The sequence below is a fragment of the Pleurodeles waltl genome, chromosome 1_2 (genome assembly GCF_031143425.1).
Source record: "Pleurodeles waltl isolate 20211129_DDA chromosome 1_2, aPleWal1.hap1.20221129, whole genome shotgun sequence".
Taxonomy (NCBI): Eukaryota; Metazoa; Chordata; class Amphibia; order Caudata; family Salamandridae; genus Pleurodeles; species Pleurodeles waltl.
In genome coordinates, this window is record NC_090437.1 from 797,946,505 (window position 1) to 797,964,740 (window position 18,236).

Consider the following 18,236-nt stretch of genomic DNA (forward strand, 5'->3'; position numbering starts at 1 on the left):
GGACAGGCTAATATACAGCACACAGTGGAAGCGGAAAAAAACATACTTGCGCTCTATACGGAATTTAAATGAGGGGACAGGGCAGTAGTTTAAACAGTTGAATGTGCAATTTTTGTAGAGTAGGGAGGCTGTCCGGTTTAATGCTCATAGGCGTCAGGATCATGAGATATGAAGATGCCTCTCTTATGCCCTAGGCAATGTGGGTGCCATTTCAAGGCACCATTATTGGGTTTGTTGGGGTGGGGGGTTGCTGGATAGGTTGGTGGAGGCAGGGGCACTTGGCAGGGTAGATGAGGGTGATCTTACAGTCCCTAGACAGGGGGCTTCAGGTACAGGTCGCTCAAGGAGGGAAGGGGCAAGGTGGATGCACAGAGAAGGGATATGTGTGGGTATGGGCATGAGGGGTGTTTGGGTGGCGGGGAGGAAAAGGAAACGAGATCCTAAAACTGTTTTATTGCATGTGGCTAGTGTATCTTCTTTAATGCAGGGCAGCAGCCCTATAAAGCTGGGAGTGCACAAGAGATGGATAGTGTCAGTCGCAGACCTGGGAGGGTGATGGTGAGGAAGGGGACAGGGAATCTATTGCACACCTTTTCAGCAGGGTTCTCCTGAGATTAGAAAAGCACATTTGCGTTTTTGGCATTTTTAATGAGACAGCACTTCTTCTTGGAAGTCTGAATTACAGTCATTTTAGACATATAAACACCATCATTAAATATTTGCTCTTGATTCTTCCACCTAACTAGCAATGCCCTTTGTGGGCAGCGTATAGCCATATATCGTTTTAGTGAATTTAGGGACTTTTTTTTTTTTCATGTCTGAAGGTTAAATTAGACTCTATGATTAAAGTAACCTCTCTGAATGCAAATGGTCTGAATAATGGGAAGAAGAGGGGGTCAATTGAAGTGTGGTTTAAAGCTGAGACTCCCTTTGTAGTGTTGCTGAAAGAGACCCATGTTCCAGCTAAGAGTCTCCCTGAATTTTCTATTTTTAAAAACTGGGCAGATTATCGAGGTTTCTCTACTGCCCAAGTTGCACATAGAGGCACAGACGTATTCTTGGCCAAAAGGCTTGTGGCTTATGTAATAGATTTTGTCAGAGACAAAAATGGGCGCTGGTGCTGGGTGCACTGCTCTGTCTACTCTAAGACTCATGTTTGTTAGTTTTTATGCCCCGATTGAAGATAATCCGGGACCCTATGAGGAACATTTTCAATCACTAATACAAGTGCTTGGGGAGACTATTATTGGACAGGACTTTAATTTTCTCCAAGACCCTGGCTTAGACTCCTTAGTAAAAAGGAAAGAACTGTTAAAAACTAGAGTTGTGCAAGTTTTTCTGACCTATTTAAACATACTGTCACTTAGCAATCCCTGGAGAGAGGCCTTTTCATCTAAGGTACAATATACATGGTATTGTAGTCGATTTCGTAGCTCATCTTGGATCGACTTTTTCCTGGTAACAAAAACTCTAGCTTTAAACAGGCAGCGGATGCTTCCTAATGGTTTCTCAGACCATACCATTCTTGTTCTTGAAGTGGCGCTAGAGCGTGACGCCCCTGGACCCAGGAGGTGTTTTTGTAATAAGCTGAATCTTCGAGAAGAAGGCTGGGTTCAGATTTACAAAGAAGAGATTCAAGAGTTTCTTGGTAGGAACCATGGAACACTCCCTCCCCCCCCACCCCCCCAAGTATTGTATGGGATTCTTTGAAAGCTTACATAAGAGGGATCATGATTGCAAAGGATACGGTCAACAGTTGTGGCATCAGGTAACTGATGGTGACCCTAGAAAGGCAGGTGCAGGAAAGCCTATAGAAGTTCTTAAGGAACCCCTCAAGTGCAAATAAGAAAATCTTAGATCAGGCCAAGCAGGCTTTTAGCGACCAGTTTGTGAGTAGGTATGAAACAGCACACCAGACCCCTAGGCAGAAAGTTTATGAGGAAAGTAATTTCACAGTCAGATTTTTGGCATAGCCGGAACACAAGCAAGCTGCCGCAATAGGATTTCTGCACTGAAAAGCCCAATTTCTGGGGCAAGACTTACAGAATATAGTAAGATAATGGAAGTTGTACTAGAACATTATAGGTGGATTTATAGTCAGAAACAATTGGTTAATAGCCAAGCATTAGGGAAATTCTAAGCTGGACTCATTACCCCCACTCTTTCTTATGAAGACAGGGAAAGCATTTCCCGTTCTTTTGCCAAGATTGAACTGGTGGAGGTGGTTAAGAACCTCTTGAATGGAAAGAAAGCGCTTCAGGTGGCTTACCGGCAGAATTCTCTAAAACATCTATAGATGTCTTGGCAGACTATTTGTGGCTGGTGGCCAATTTAATACTGCAGGGGGGCACTGAACCGACATCATTTTGTGCAGGAAATATTGTTAGTTGCCTAAAAAAAAATAAAAAAAATAGTGAAGATCCCAATTCATATTGTCCAATCACGCTTTTAAATTCTGACTATAAGATCATCTTGAAGCTGTTGATTAACTGCTTTAACCCGATTGCAGCCAAATTGATTCTTCACTATCAGAATCGGTTTGTTGCTGGTCGACAGTTGGCTGCCAATACACACTTCCTAGCTGAGGCGTTATTACCTCTCTGTCAACAGTATTCCAGTTGTCATTCTTTTACTGGGTGCAGAAAAAGCCTTTGACCTGGTGGCCTGAGAGACCCTGTTTGACATCTTAGGAAAATTTAGGGCTCCCTCCCAGATTGCAAGATTGCTGCAAAAGATGTATCAGACTGCCGAAGCCAATATTATAATAAGTTCTGCAGATGTGGGTAAAATACAAGTTTGCCGGGCAAACCGGCAAGGGTCCCCCCTCTCGCCAATATAGTTTACTTTCTTTTTTGAGCCTCTGTCTATTTCTATTAGCCAGAATGCTGTGATCTGCCCCCTGTCAAGCAGATGAGGAAGATTAAACTATATGCAGACTATATTATTCTATTCTTGGATAAAAACAGTAGCTCACAGGAAAATGCTTTTGAGATATTCTCGTAGTTTGAGCAAGTGGGAGGATACAAGATCAACAGGAAAAAAACATAAATTATCCTATGCGGATGTGGGTCAGAAACAGTATTAGCTGAATTGGCTCCCTGCTTGGGTTCTCGACCTAAGAGATACTCAGATTTTCTATTGCATCTCAATTTTGCCCCTCTCCTCACAAAAGTTCAGACCATGTTATCACGGTGAGGCTCGCTTCCTCTGACAATTTTAAGCAGGGTTGCTCTTGTTAAAATGTCTATATTGCTATTGTTCAACTTTCTATTTTCGGCCATCCCATTTGTTTTAGCTACTTCATTTTTTAGAAAAGTAGAATCTATGTTTACCTTTTTTATTTGACAAAACAAGACCTGGAATTGCTCTGAGCACTTTTTATGCGCAACCGGAGACGGGGGCCTGGCACTTCCTAATATTAAAGGTTATTACTTTGCACAGTATATGGCCAAATTCAATAGAAAGCCGAAGTATAGGAGTACGATGTACGGTACATGGTAAAATTATCGAAATCCCCCCAAAACTGTTTGCTATAAGATCCTTAGATGGCTGTTCAGGAAGTGAGCTGATCTCTATTCTAGGTACTCAATATCCCATATTAATATCTTTATCTCTTTGTTAACACTGGTAACTGAAGCAGACACTCAGTTAGATCCTGACGTAATAAGAAAGTGGGAGTGTGCCGGATTCTGGAAAGTTGGTGACTTTATGACTGGTGATAATTGGAAAAGCCCGTTGGAAATTGGGGAAGCGGTGGAGGGGGTTTCCACCTTTTAAGGTCTTATAAAAAAGATGCTTAATACGTTTGTTTGTTTCAATTGCAGCCAGATGCGGGACAGCAAAAATAGTCAAAGAGCTGGTTGATCCATCGGGTGATAAGCGGACGGGTGAGTGGAAAAGGCTGCTCATGGAGCTGAAGGGCTAGGACCCCTGCCTAAAAGCGATTTGAAAATTAGACAAATATGAAAGGTTAGAATTAACAGGGAAATGTGGGTGGAAATTAATTGGCTGAACTTTAAGGTATTGAGAGGAACCAACTGGCACAGAATGCTATTGTTTAGTAAATGTCTGTTCTATCAGAACCCTCAATTTCTAGCACAGGTTAATCCTAATCAGTCCGGGCATTGTTTTCGATGTAAAGCTACAGTCATCAGAAACTGGACTCATAGGTCGATGTGGCCTCATTTAATAATTCTGGAACAAGGTTATTAGGTTTCTTGAAACAGCCGCAGATAACAATCACTTCCAGTATCTGGCTGTTAGCGCTAGGCTACGATCCTACCGGGAAGTGGGACCCCAAAGTTACTAAACTGTTATACATCACAATGGCAGTGGCTAGATTTCTCTTATTGCAGAAGTGGCGTACTTTGGTAATCCCCACTTTTGAGGAATGGGTTGCCAAAATGCAGCAAGTCAGGAAACTGGAACTGCTGTATGCAGTGAGATGCAGGGGACCAAGGGATTCGCCAAAATTTGGGCAAAGTTTATGGAGACATCATAGCATTAAATGATGTTGTAGTAGACGGTGGGAGAATTGTTCAACACTTTCATCGGTGGTGGTTGTGTTGTAAAATCCCCTTGGAGCGGTTACTTAGGGGAAGGACTTTGCAATAAAATAAGACTTCGGGTAATTGGTAATGTCCTGGGAGCTTCTATCGATAATTGTGCAATATAAAATGCTTTTTATAGACGTTCTGTTTTTTTAATTTATGATACTGTTTGTGAAATATGTGCAATGGATCTTGGTACTGGATCTCAATAAAATATGTTTAAAAAAAATTAACACAGAGCATGTTATCTGGGTAAAAGGGCACAGACCGTAAGCCTAAGCTAAGCCATCACTGTGCCCAGGCAGGGAACTACAAATGGACTCACAACAGTACCTGCCTGGCAAAAAAAGACTAGGCTCAGGTATTCCACGGTGTAACATCCTACAAGGTGCCATCCCTTTCCCTCGTGACGTGGAATTGGACTTGTTTTTGCATGTCTGTATTTGGCTGTTACCTCTATTACTTCTGTCAGTGGGGAGGGCTTTTGCCCTCCATATGCATATATCTTCATGACGGTGTACTACAGTTTCAGTCGCCTTGTACTGGTGTATGTTCATTACATTTACTGATGCCCCATGTTGATTAGGGCTAGGATGGGTTTCCCTTCTATGACAACGGTACACACTGAGGGAGGGTGCCTTTCTTGACCATGTAATTCTGCATAGGAGATCATGAATTTGTCTTCATCTCCACTGTCTCCTCCTGCTTCCCCAGCCAGTGGCAGTGGTACACCGCTGTTGAGCAACTGTTGTCTAGGTTTAGTTGCCTTAGTGCTATTGTGAGGTGTGGGCGTGTTATGGGTTTCCTCCCCGTGTTGTCCCTATTGCATATTCTTTCAAAGTGGTTGGTTGTTCTGTCCACATTAGAATCTTGCCTTGCCCTTTGCCGGGCACCTTTCAGCCACATGTGTCTCTGGCCTGCAGTGGCACCATTGGCCTTGGGTGGGGTGCTGTGATCACCCTAGTTGTTTGTGCGATGGTCTCTTGCACACAGCATCTACTGCTTCTACTTTTATGCTTCCTGGTCTGGGCAGGCTAGTTGGTGCAGGACTTTTTATTTGTGAGGACAGCTCCATCTCATTAGCTCGGCTGGTGGAGAACTCATGTGACCTCGCCAGAATAAGAATGTCTTCTAACAATGCCTGGCTGGCGTAGTATCAGGCGTCGCACTATGGAGGATCAGCATCCTTGTATCAGCTAATCTCTCACCATCATCCGTCTGGTCATTATCAACACACATGCTCACTAGGGCCCCAAGTCACGTGTGAAATCCATTGACTGTTTCATTGTTGCACTGGAGGAGCTTAAATCGCTCATAGTCTTGATTCAGCTGCAAGTTAAAGTGAGCGTTGAGTGCTGCCACAAATACGTCATATTCATCATCTTAGCCTTTCCTGGGGAGATTCTTGAACAGTGTTTAGTTTTTTTCCCCTCCAAAGTACAGCATCAGGGACCTCTGGACGAGGCCATTGGCCTCTATGGGGGGGGTCACAGAAATAATTGTTTAGCTTCTTTAGCCTCTTTCCCAATGTGTGTCCGTTCACTCGCTGAAGGGTGACAGGGCAGCTACAGATGTGTGAGTTCTGGCCCCAAAGGCCACTTGTGCGGGTGGAGGTGTCATAGCTGGGAGTGGGACTTCTGCCGTTGTTGAAGTACCGCTGGCAAGGGCAGGGTGTCTTCTCCTTGTGGATGAGTGTCCGAGCCTGAGTCCTGGGTGTCAGACGGGGTGACTGTGTGACCATGTGGTAGCACTGTAGTGCCCACTCGAGGTATATGGCCTCCCGTACCCTTCAGTGGCAATGCCCTTGACCAGCGTGCGAAGGTCGCTGTTCTACCCTTCTACAAGGGCGGTCTTGGCGCTCTGGATGTGGCTATCCCTGCTCCTATGATGGCTGGGAGCTGGCAGGCTTGGATGCTGCCCGCGACACCTTCCTCGCAGGCAGGGCTCAGCTCTTGGGAAGCTCCCATCACAGTGCGGCAAGAGGTGCTCTCCTGCACTGCAGATCACTGCTTACAGACATTAACCACAAGCCGTCCTTGCCCCTTTATTTTATAATCTCTGCTGCGTCCGGCCTCAGCATATAAGGTGCGTCACGTTCATCATAGTATGGGCATGGTGGCACTCTACACGTGTGAGGAACGCTGGGGGTGAAATGCCTACTTTTGCAGGCTTATCTCTGAAATAAATCCACTCAGTACTCTCAACCATAACAGAGATTCTCATTGTGCATGTCATGAGGGTAATGCTGTTCTCTTGGACTAAATAATCATTGAAACATTTGGAGGTTTTCAAAACAGAAATCAAAAGTTAAATATCCTAGTGATGAATCGACCAATTTAGAACCAGGGCAGTTGCAGGGAAGTCATGAGTCATTCCTTTCATATGCCATTTAGTCAAAATCTAAATTAACCTTATCAAAATACATTTATTTAGACTCGTCAATGAGCTATTTGTACTTTACAAATACATCAACCCCTGCGTAGAATACTTCCTTTAAGCCACTTGAATTCATTGGGCAGCAGCTGCCAGAACTGGCAGGAAATGTTGGTTTTAGGCGCAGAAATAAATGAGGCAGTGTGATTATTTATGAATGAGATGTGTGTCTGTGATTAATATTATACACCCTACCGCCTTCTGCTTCCAGCTTCCTCCTTGTGTAAACTGGGGACTCGACAGTGTAATTAGGCAGAAACCATACACCTTACAGGTTGCGTCGTTAGGTACATTTCTGAATAGAGCTTCCATTGTACACTGTGTTGTGACTACTGGTTTGATGAAAAATGTCGAGCGCCGGACGCCAGGTTTCTCTGACTGTCCGGCTGTCTTAAGATTCTGTTCCTCGTCAACAACATAGATGCTAAGTAAGTACACTGTGAGTCCCAGAGGAAAGCAATCCAGCCAGACCCAATTCCAGAGAGATGCAAAAGAGAGCAATGGACTGCTGAAACAGACTATATAAAATATAATTCAATTGGTCCAGTGATTGAATGTGTTAAATCATATATTTTTTTACCATCTTTGTTTTCAAAGGTACACTGTAATCAATAAAGATGGGAGAGCCAATAAATTAGCCGAGCCAAGGGTCTTGCTTGACTACAAGGGCCCGTGCACGAGCTGAGCCGTGAAAATATTTGATATGGAAAGCATGCAACAAGCATCATGTAAATATAATAACCTCATCAAACTCCGAAAAAGTTTTTTTATTTTTTAACATGCACAAGTGTTACACCTTAGTACATCAGATTATATCATTGTATTGAGAGGTAATTATTAAAAACAATAGCTCTTAAACATGAGCTTAAAAACATTACTGTCCACCCTCCCCGATGGCAATGTCTTTAGTGACCTAAGAGGCAAGTTAGTTGTCAAGATACCATAAATGTAGTCTATTATATCAAACGTAGAACATTTTTATACACCACTCATCCTGGACTCTTATATTTGAAGGTGCCCTCATGTGCTAATGAAGAAAAAATGAGGTTCTGTGAAATAAAGAATTTGATAAAATCACACAATTTGCAAGCATGGCAGCTGGGACTGATCACAGGTCTTCTAGTGTCAGTAGATGGGTATCTTTTTCTGTCTCCCGTTTTACATCAAAGCTTTGACTTCAATTCTTGATGCATGAGGTTAAAGCGTGTGGCAGACGGCAGCCACATGAAAACTCTGCTCGTTTTGGGCTTGAGGGTTCAAAAAAACTTAAGCTGAGCCGAAGAAAGGCATCTAGCTTGCCCCTGGCTCGAGCTTCCATTGACTCACCCACCTCTAATAAGCAAAACTATCACATAAGAATACCTTTGAAATACCTATTTCCAGTTTATCCACTAACCGGATGTGTAAAGTAGTAATCTGAAATCTACAAAACGTATTTTTGGTCCTACATGTGCCTTCATATCGGATAGCAGAGGATACTCATTCAAACCCTTATTAAGTGGTCCTGGAGAACCTCCATGGTCCTTTCTTGGGTTGAAATAGTATCTGAAATTAGGACATTCGCCTCTCTTTTGAGAAGTTGATGTATTAGGTACACAATTAGCTCTCCAAGTTTAATCCAATGTGGGGCAAGTTCCTTGATCCCAAGAATAGGATGCCCTTCTAGTGATGGGCAAACTAATTATCCATTCCATTGGCCTATAGACTAGTCCGTTGTAGCAATACTATAGCTTGCTGATGCTACAAAATCAGATATTAGCCTAGTTTTTCCAAACTGTTGCATGTTATACTTCTAGTAACCATTATTTACTATACTCGTACTTTTATCTCGCTACCCCCTCCCCGCCTTCTCAATTCCTCTTTACATGTTTATTTGAAATATATACAGATCCTCATCCTGGTTCAGTAAAGTGTTAAAGAAAATTGTATGTTGGGAATGTTTATAATGTACTTGATGCAGGCTTAGTTGAATTGAAATGTATTTGTATATATTCTGTGAAACCTATCAATAAATAAATACTTCACAAAACAACATTTTAGTAACTGTGTGAGATGATTCAGCAAACCACGCTCCTTTCCTCATCTGTAATTGTATTTAATACATTCATGAAGCATGAGAGTCATCCAGTAGTGTGTACACTGTTGAAATAGTGACAACCACCAAATATATCATGCACATAAAAAAAAGAAAACTGTGAATAAAAAAATGTAACATTTGAAATAGAGACCCTAAACTATAAAGAGCTATGAGCAGCTATTAAGGGCCCAATTAGGAATTTGGCAATCTGACCGTCGGGCAGCCTCCCCACTGCCATATTATGAACTCCCCGCCAGACAGGCTGTCGGAAACACTACAATGGCATTGGCCTCGACTCTCCGGGAAAGCTGAGGCCAGTGTTACCACACTCAGTGCCACCAGCATACTCAGAATGCACACTGTCTGTATACAGTGTGCATTCCGACTGTGCTGACAGGGGGGCCTGTGCACTGCCCACAACATGGGCATGGGCAGTGCAGGGGTGGCCCCCCTCTGGCCCTGTCTCTGCCTTTCCGCCAGCATTTTCATGGTGGTGTCCCCACCATGAAAAGTCTGGCAGAAAGGCAGGTTGTGATCAGCAGGGCGGTGCCAAAATTGGCAGTGCTGTGCTTGACCATTACTTGCACCGCTGCCAACCAGTCGGGATCCAGTGGCGGCGGTCTTGTGGCAGTCCAAATGCCAGCATCGTAATCTGGTGGTCGGATAGCCAAGGATGTGGTGGTCTTAGGACCACCATACTCGTAATAAGGTCCTAAGTCTCCAATTCACAGCTGTATTGCCAAAAAAATTTTGCTTACTCAATTCGTACGTATTTTCTGTTCATGTGAGTTCCGACTTTTTGCTAATGAACAAACATTTCTATTGCCATCTGATAAAAATCTATAAAATGTATTCTAAATATCAGCCGAAAATGCTTGGAATTCACACATTTATCTAACCACCAGTGCTTAAGGTATGTATTAGGTGTTCCAATAAATGCATCAAATTTATTTCAAATTTTGGCAATGCCTCTAAAGTCTACTACTTTTTGGGCAATGACTATACTTGGCTTGTATGTCTTTGCCACTTCTCTTACACTGCTTTTTTCCACTGGAACTCCCAAATTTACACATCTAGCCACACCCTACTCATGAGTGAATTAAGTAACACTTGGGTGAATTACAAATGGTTAACGTTGGTTGTTTTGAGTTACTCGTGCATACTGAAGGTGTTTTTTGCTTTGTGAATTTAAATTGTTAACAATCATACTTGACACGTACAACCTGAGTAATAGAGAGTTGATCCAGCTGTAATGCTGGAGACGTTGCCCCATTTCCTAATCCCTGCATAAATCCTGACTTCTGATATTTGCAGTTTGAGAGGGTAGACACATTTAATTCAGTCTTTTCAACAACCAAGCCGTTCAGTAGATATATATTATGTATGAATTGCTTGGAACAATGAAAACATTGACAAAGCCAACAGTTCTGTGTTTTTTGTTAGGTGAAGTGAAGTGTTTGGTAACAGCTAGGCCACTTTGTGTGTGTTACCCCAAGTAGTTCCAGAACAGAGGTCTCCAAACTTTTATGTAACAAGAGCTACTTATTTTCAATGAAAGTAATCCTGAGCTACTAATAGTATTTGTGCTGTAATAGTTACCATACAGACAAGATTATATTAGTGACCAGCATATGCAAGATTACCAACAGTGATCACTTTAGATTATCAAGCGGGATTGCCAGCAGTAATGTAAAAATATGCTTTATTGGTTTTGAATGCCTCAGCTGAAATGCGCTTGGCACCAAGTTTTTGATGTTAGCATTAAGTCTCCCAGTGCCACGTGATCTATCACTCAAATATCAGCTTTAAATATGTCTTGAAAATTGAGCCATTTTCCTTAAAACATTAGCTAATGAGTTCTGCTAGGAGTAGCGCCTCTTTGCTGAACAGACTGTATTAGCAGAATTAAATTGTATCCTCAAGAGTATTCTAATCTAAGAGGATTGTGAAAATGAAGTTTGTGTTATAAGAGGTAAACCAGATACATTTGACAAAAGGTCAGTATCTAGTGCATCTTTAAGATATACTATGTGTACACACAGCATTACCTTGTGATCAAAAAAACTAGAATATAACAAATGGATTAGGGTGATTAGTGACAGGCTAAGGCATCCAAGGCATCCCCACTTTCTAAACGAAAAAGCCGTAAACGAGCATTAAAAGATTGTTATTAGCAAATGGGGGGCTATAGTGTAACAAAGGGGCCACCTGATGCCTTACCAGCAAAGCAGGAATACTAATGGGACTATATAACTATTTACAAAATGCCATGGCCTTGATGGACAGTCCATGCAAGCAATGACAGACTATTAAGAACATATGGAAACCAATCGCTCAAGGGGACTGATCCAAAAGTAACTGTTTCTCTCTGTACTTTTTTTTGCACTTTTGATCAGGAATAGAGGACATTAGATTTTTAGGGCAATCTAAAGCTGCCTCTAGTCAGGAATAAAAATCATGTCGTATATGAAAAAGAGAAGCATGTGAAAATGTAAAGTTATGTTTAAAAATGTTTGCAGCCCTACTATTCACCCTTAACCATGCTTGTGCAAAATCTGCTGTGGTATTTCTTACATGTGTGGTCTGGGCTCTACCTACAGAAGGTAGACTATGGAAATGCAACCATAACCAATCTTGTAAAACTGACTAGTACATTGGAAAGCTATCCTTTGTGCAGTAGCAAAGATAGTCACTCACACTTGCTCCTTCGATTGTCTCTCCTAGTATAAAGATCTCCACATTGTCTGCCTTGCCAAGAACATGTCACATTTAAAAACGGATGTCATTTTGGTAGGGCAGTACCTATCTAATGTCTTGATTACCTTGCGAAGAAATTGTTAGTATCAGCCAACCAGCGTGGTTTAAGGAATAAGGATATACTAAGGCTTAAGATGCAAAGACTGAACAAATATCAACTCCAGCGGTGTCCAACTTAAGTGCAGGAGGGCCGCATCAGCACCACATAACCATGATCACACCAGTAACTCAGTAAATGAGTTTGATTCACATTCATTGCATGTAATTTTAAATTAATTAGATATTTAAAAAAAATTGACATGAATGCCACCCTCCTTGACCTTTGTTGGACACCACGGATCTAAATTGATGAGGTTCATTCAAACATTATCATAAAATCGAGAGGCAGTGTGAAAGATTACACCTAGAATTATGATTTGCAACATGTAAAAGTATAGTATATGGTAGAAACAATGTTTACTCAAGTTATTCCACATTCATTTGTACAGAGTTACCATTCGCTTTTTGCTGAGAGTAACTGGGCACTGCCATTCCATGCTTTTAACATCAATCAGCTTCTCCCCTCGACAACTGACTGGTTCAAACTGTGTTTGTGTACACAAAATGACCACATTTGTGATGACATAATGCCACATTATATTTCTGTAATGCCACATTATTAGACGACATCCTCAAACAAGACAGGAATGCTTGGCAAAGGGGTGATCGCACATAGCTGCACGAAGAGCAAAAAAATCTGCTCACCGTAGGACTCAAAACAAGTCCCTAAACCAGCTGCTCTCTTCATATGCAGCTAGAAACAGAGATGCCGCACTGTTCCTTTAAGCCTAACAATTTTTTTTCTGAAATTTCATCCAGCAATTGAAACAAAGCTTTTTCGAAATAGCCTTAATTAATACCACGCGCTCGTTTAGAGAAGCTCAGATCTTTTGCAATTATATCAAAATTCAAAAATCATTCTAGCGCAACTGTTAACAGTGATATTGCCACAGATTTGCATTTAGAAGAAAAACGCATGCAGAACGTAGGCTTCTTCGCTTTTTCACATTTAAATTCGAGTAGCTAGCATCAGTTTTTGCTGATGCTGTCAGTCATGCACTGAGTGTTCCTGCAATGAGCAGTGTTTTGATATGGTAATATCACGTTAAATAGAAGGTTTGTGTTACTTATGGGGAAATCCACTTTCCACAAATTTAGTGTGATTTTCCGCTCACGAATTTCTTTAAATGAGGGCCTTAGTTTGTTATAATAATCTTAGCCGCCACCTAGAACAGTTTCCAGAGTGGCTGTGCTGCCATCAGTGTTACATCACTGAAGTCATAAGGATTGTCTAGTCTAATTTAGTGTAGCCTGGAGTTTTTATAGAGCTCATGGCTGCCCAGAGTCCACCAGTGCTACAAACCAACACCACAAATCAACAGTAGCCGTAAGGCAAGATTAGTGCTGAAACACCAGGACTTCAGAGCTTTGCTAAAGAATAGTTCATGTTCCAGTAACCGCATTTCAGAGGTAGGGTATTACAGAGTTTAGGCCCGAAAAGAAGATAAAGCATCCACCCCAACGGGATCTATGGATCCTAGGGACATTTAATAAATGAGCTGAGGAAGATTTGGTAGGTCTTCCAGGTAGATATGGGGAGGCTAAAGATCTTAGCACTACGGGCCCTATGTAATTGATTGCCCTATGCATAATGCAAAGAGGGTCTTAAACTGAACTAGTCATTCTACTGGAACCCAGTGGAGATCCCTAAGAGCACTGTTGGCAGACTGATATTTAGGAATGTCCATCAGCAGACATGCAGCAGCATTCTCTACAGTCTGCAGCCTTCTGATGACATATTGAGGAGTACCGAAGTACAAGGCATTCCCGTATTCAAGATGTACTAGCTCAAGGGCCTGAACAACCATTTTTCTAGCTTTAAAAGGAAGGAGGTTGAAGACCTTTGTCAACAGTCTGAAGATGCCATAACAGCTGACAGCGAGCTTTTTAGCTTGATGGCCCATTGTGAGGCTGGAATCCACCCACATCCCAAGGCTCTTTATTGAGCTTTTGGGGGGGGGGGGAAGCGGGAAGAGGCAGCTTACTCAGGCAGTCAAGTAAAGGACTAGGGGCACTTCTGCAAACGTTGTTACCCAGCAGCGTGACTTCAGTTTTATCCTCAAAGTTTCAGCCTACATCCCGCCATCCACCTGGCCACTTCCTGAAGGCACAGGATCAACGATAAATGATTAGAGCTGGAGTCAGGGGAAACAGACTTGACAAACTGGGTGTCGTCAGCATAGGAGACCAATGACAACCCAAATGAGTGCACAATCTCAGCAAGGGGGAGCATATAAAGATTAAAAAGGGTGGGGTTCAGAGATGACCCTTGAGGAACCCCACAACTAAACGTAACACTAGCTGAGTAACAGGTTTGATCCAGGACCTGAAAGGTTCTATTAGCCAAGAAAGAGGAGAGCCAGGCAGTACTCTGCCCCCGACACCAACCTTCAAACTTCTCTGAATGAGGTTAGGATGGTCAGTGGTGTTGAAGGCAGCACTAAGACCTAAAACCATGATGGCTGCGAATCCTCCCTGATCCAAAAGATGTCTAAGTTCCTCAACCACCACCAGCAATGCTGTCTCAGTGCTGTTATGCGGACGGGACCCAATTTGAGAGGGGTGAAGAACTTCCTTCGATCCAAGGAAGGCGGAAAGATTTTTATTAACATGTTTTTCTAAATGTTTGGAGGCTCCAGTGTAGTATTTACTGTATTTGCTCTTCATTTTATTTGGTTTATCAGTAAGAGGTCTGTAGTTACCCAGGGAGAGGGGATCCAAGTTTTTTAAAATTTATTTTAAAGTGGCTGAGTATTGCATATTTCCAATGCAGGGGGACTTGCCCATAGATAATGGAAAGGTTTAACAGCTCTCTCAGCACGGGGCAATGCATTCGAAGCTGTGGCAGTGAATATGAAGAGGGTCAGGGCCCAAAGGAGAACCTAATCTTACTGTCTTTAAAATATATTTTACAAAGTTCACAGTGAGATTTGGAAAGACTGTGAAAGAGTCCTCTTGATGGTCCCAAGAGTGTTCACAACAGAGGGTATCAAGCAAATTGGACATCTCACAGAAAGAAGAATTAATGTCCATAATTTTCTTCTGAAAGAAATGTGCCAGCTTGTCGCTGTGCTCAGTGGAGGCATCTGGGGTGGGGCTAAGTATTAATGCCTCTGTGATATGTTTTAGAATCGTGAACATTTCTTTGAGAGTTGGAAGAATTTGCGATTCTAGTGGAAAAGTAGTCAGCATAAGCTGCTCTTACCTCTGTATGGTAGAGCCTGATGGATTTCCAATATTCAGATTTACTAGTCTCATCATAGGCCCTCCTCCACCTTCGTTATAGTTGCTTATACTCCTCCGTCAGGGTCATTAAATAGGGATTAAACGAAGGAGATTTGTGGCCCACCGTGTGACTTTTTGCCACCTGATTGGTAAAACTGCATCAAACAATTTGTCAATCCGCTTGTTGAACTGATGGGTGGCCATATTGACCTGTGCTGAGAATTCTGGTCTAGGGCTTCCATAATATCTAGCCAGTTTTCCACATTAAGCTTTGCCCAAATTTGTGAAAAATCTGTGTTTCACACAAAGACCAAGTATACCAAAAGACTTACGTCCATTCAGCAGGAGAGTGGTAAGGATGTGAAAATGTAGCCGGAGGTGCATCGTGCAACACACTGTTGCAAAACTATTATTATAACATTGGAATGTTGGGATCTCCATTGAAGACAATGGAGTGCTCCGGGCTTCTAATGGCTGGTAAAAGCCCGGAGTGTCAACACTCCAATGCTTGTCTCAAAGCAAGAGCTTTGAACAAAGGCCTCATGGAGCCCAAGGGGATTTGTTTACTTTTTAGATCGTTCTTCCCTCTAGTGTCAGAATATTCTAATAGCCTTATAGTCTGCCGTACCCGGGCTATAACGACCATTAAAGGCCTGCTCCTTTGTTAAAGGCACTAGCTTTCAACTGGAGCAGGCCTTTAATGGCCAGTATAGCCCGCTACAGCGGGCTATAAAGCTATAGCAAAGGAAGTGTGGGAATGCACTGTCATTTACAGACAGCACATTTTCCACTGAAATGGCCACAAAACTTGCACTGACATACAGGTTTACTGACTAAACTATATATTGCACAAATGGTAAGGTGCGGTAATATGGTTTCAGTACATATTTACTATTTGCACATCACCAAGGAAAGACTCCTGATTTATTTTGAGTCCATTAAAATCTTTGTTTCCATCACACTTTAGAATTACACAGAAAAATGTGCTTTATTTGTGCTTTCCTAACTGCTTATATACTTTTAAACATTTGTACAGCTAATATATAGGTATTTGAATTTTGTTGTGTTAGAAAATAATTACATCCTACAGCTAGTCTTTCCTTTGACCCTCCCTGTAAGCCTGCAAGATTGTCAGATAGTTCCTTTTTCAAAATCCTTTACCTTTTCAGAGAATGAAAAATAAATACCAGGCCCCCTGTATAAAGAATGGCCAGAGATTTGTCAGAAAACCTAGTCTAACATTTGACCTCTGTATTTGAACACACAGCAAAAAGACAAAGGGGGTCATTAAGAGGTTGTTAGACGGTAAAGGCCATTCGCCAAACTCCTGAGGTCAGGTTGCCACCAGTGAGGCTGCCTTCCTGCAGGCCCCATTACGAGTTCCCCGCTGTCCCAGCGGGGAGCAGCCTACAACATTGACGCCGGCTCATAATCTGTAATGCAGACCGTAAACAGCATGGCGGGGCCTCTGCATCCTGTCTCCACCAGCCTTTACATGGCGGTGCTACCGCTGTGTAAAAGCTGGAGGAGAGGGGGTCGTAATCCCCAGGGCAGCGCTGCTTGCAGTGATAGCCTGGAGGATTACGACCAGCAGCACTGCCAGTTCCTCCTGTGGAGGTAAACTGGCGGTGCTGGTAGTCCAACCGTGGCGCAACGTCCACGGTCGTAATGTGGCGGTCAGACCGCCACCAAATTAGTCGGACCACTGCTCTAGCGCCGGTCAGACCGCAACCGCAACCCTGACGTTCTAAAGACCGCCAGGGTTGTAATGAGGCCCAAAGTGTAAAGACATTTGTTCGGTGGCATGTGTAGCTGCAGATACACATGCTGTGCATAGTCCGCCGTCTGGTGTTGGGTCGGAGTGTTACAAGTTGTTTTTCTTCGAAGAAGTCTTTTCGAGTCACGAGACCGAGGGACTCCTCCTCCTTTGTTTCCATTGCGCATGGGCGTCGACTCCATCTTAGATTGTTTTTTTTCCGCCATCGGGTTCGGACGTGTTCCTTTTCGCTCCGTGTTTCGGGACGGAAAGATAGTCATAACTTCGGAAAACTACGTCGGTATTGTTTCGTTCGGTATCTGGTTAGATTAGAATCGACACCGAATCCTGAAGAGCTCCGGTAGCCCTTCGGGGTAATTACGATCCCCCGTCGGGGCCTGGTCGGCCCGACCGCGTGCAACATCGAGACTGATGGAACGGACCCCGTTCCGATTCTGTCCTAAATGCCACAGTAAATATCCCTATACAGACCAGCATTTGGTCTGTAACTTGTGCCTGTCACCCGAGCACAAGGAAGAAACGTGTGAGGCCTGTCGAGCGTTTCGGTCGAGAAAAACGCTCCGTGACCGAAGAGCCAGACGGTTGCAGATGGCGTCCACGCTGACAGGACAACAAGGGTTCGAGGAACAGGGAGAAGAAGAAGAAGCCTTCTCCATCCATGAATCGGACTCAGAAGAATTCGACGTCGAAGAAACCGTGAGTAAGACGTCGAAGCAAGCACCACACGGGAAAACAGACAAAGCCCAGGGGACGCCACTGCCAACAGGCCATGGCTCAACCCATAAAGTAGGTGACCGTCCATCGGCACCGAAAAAAGGCGAACTGGTGCTGAGGTCGTCCGACTCGGGTCGAGACACAGGCACGCAGCAATCTCGGGACCGAGAAAGTGCTGCAGAAAAGGGTCGACACCGAGACAGCACCACCGAGGCTGCTCGGCACAGAGACAGCGGCACCGAAGATGGCCGACGCCGAGAAAGTTCGACACCGAAAAAGAGAAAAATCTCGTTGGAGCCGAAAACAACAAAAGACACGGTTTCGGTGCCTAAACGACCAGCAACTGAACCGACAGCCAGTTCGTACTCAGAGGAACAATCACTGTCCTCCCAAATGCGCAAACACAGGTTTGAGGAAGATTTACAAACCACAGATGTAGACCACACCCAAAAGCGGATCTTCATACAAAGTGGTACAGGGAAGATCAGCACTCTTTCCCCAATCAGGAGGAAAAGGAAACTCGATTTCCAACCACAAGAAAAGACACCACAAGCAAAAGTGGTAAAGAAGGTAACTCCACCACCCTCTCCACCACCGGTAACTC

The 18,236-nt window shown here is 43.3% G+C and overlaps 1 long non-coding RNA gene across 1 annotated transcript in view; it reads left to right on the top strand.

Annotated features, from left to right (window-relative positions):
• The window catches only part of LOC138304247 (uncharacterized), a 188,255-nt gene that overhangs the window by 150,097 nt on the left and 19,922 nt on the right, over positions 1-18,236 (top strand). Inside the window, exon 3 of the long non-coding RNA XR_011205525.1 lies at positions 3,825-3,887. This is a non-coding gene — a long non-coding RNA (uncharacterized lncRNA). The remainder of the gene's footprint in view (positions 1-3,824; positions 3,888-18,236) is intronic.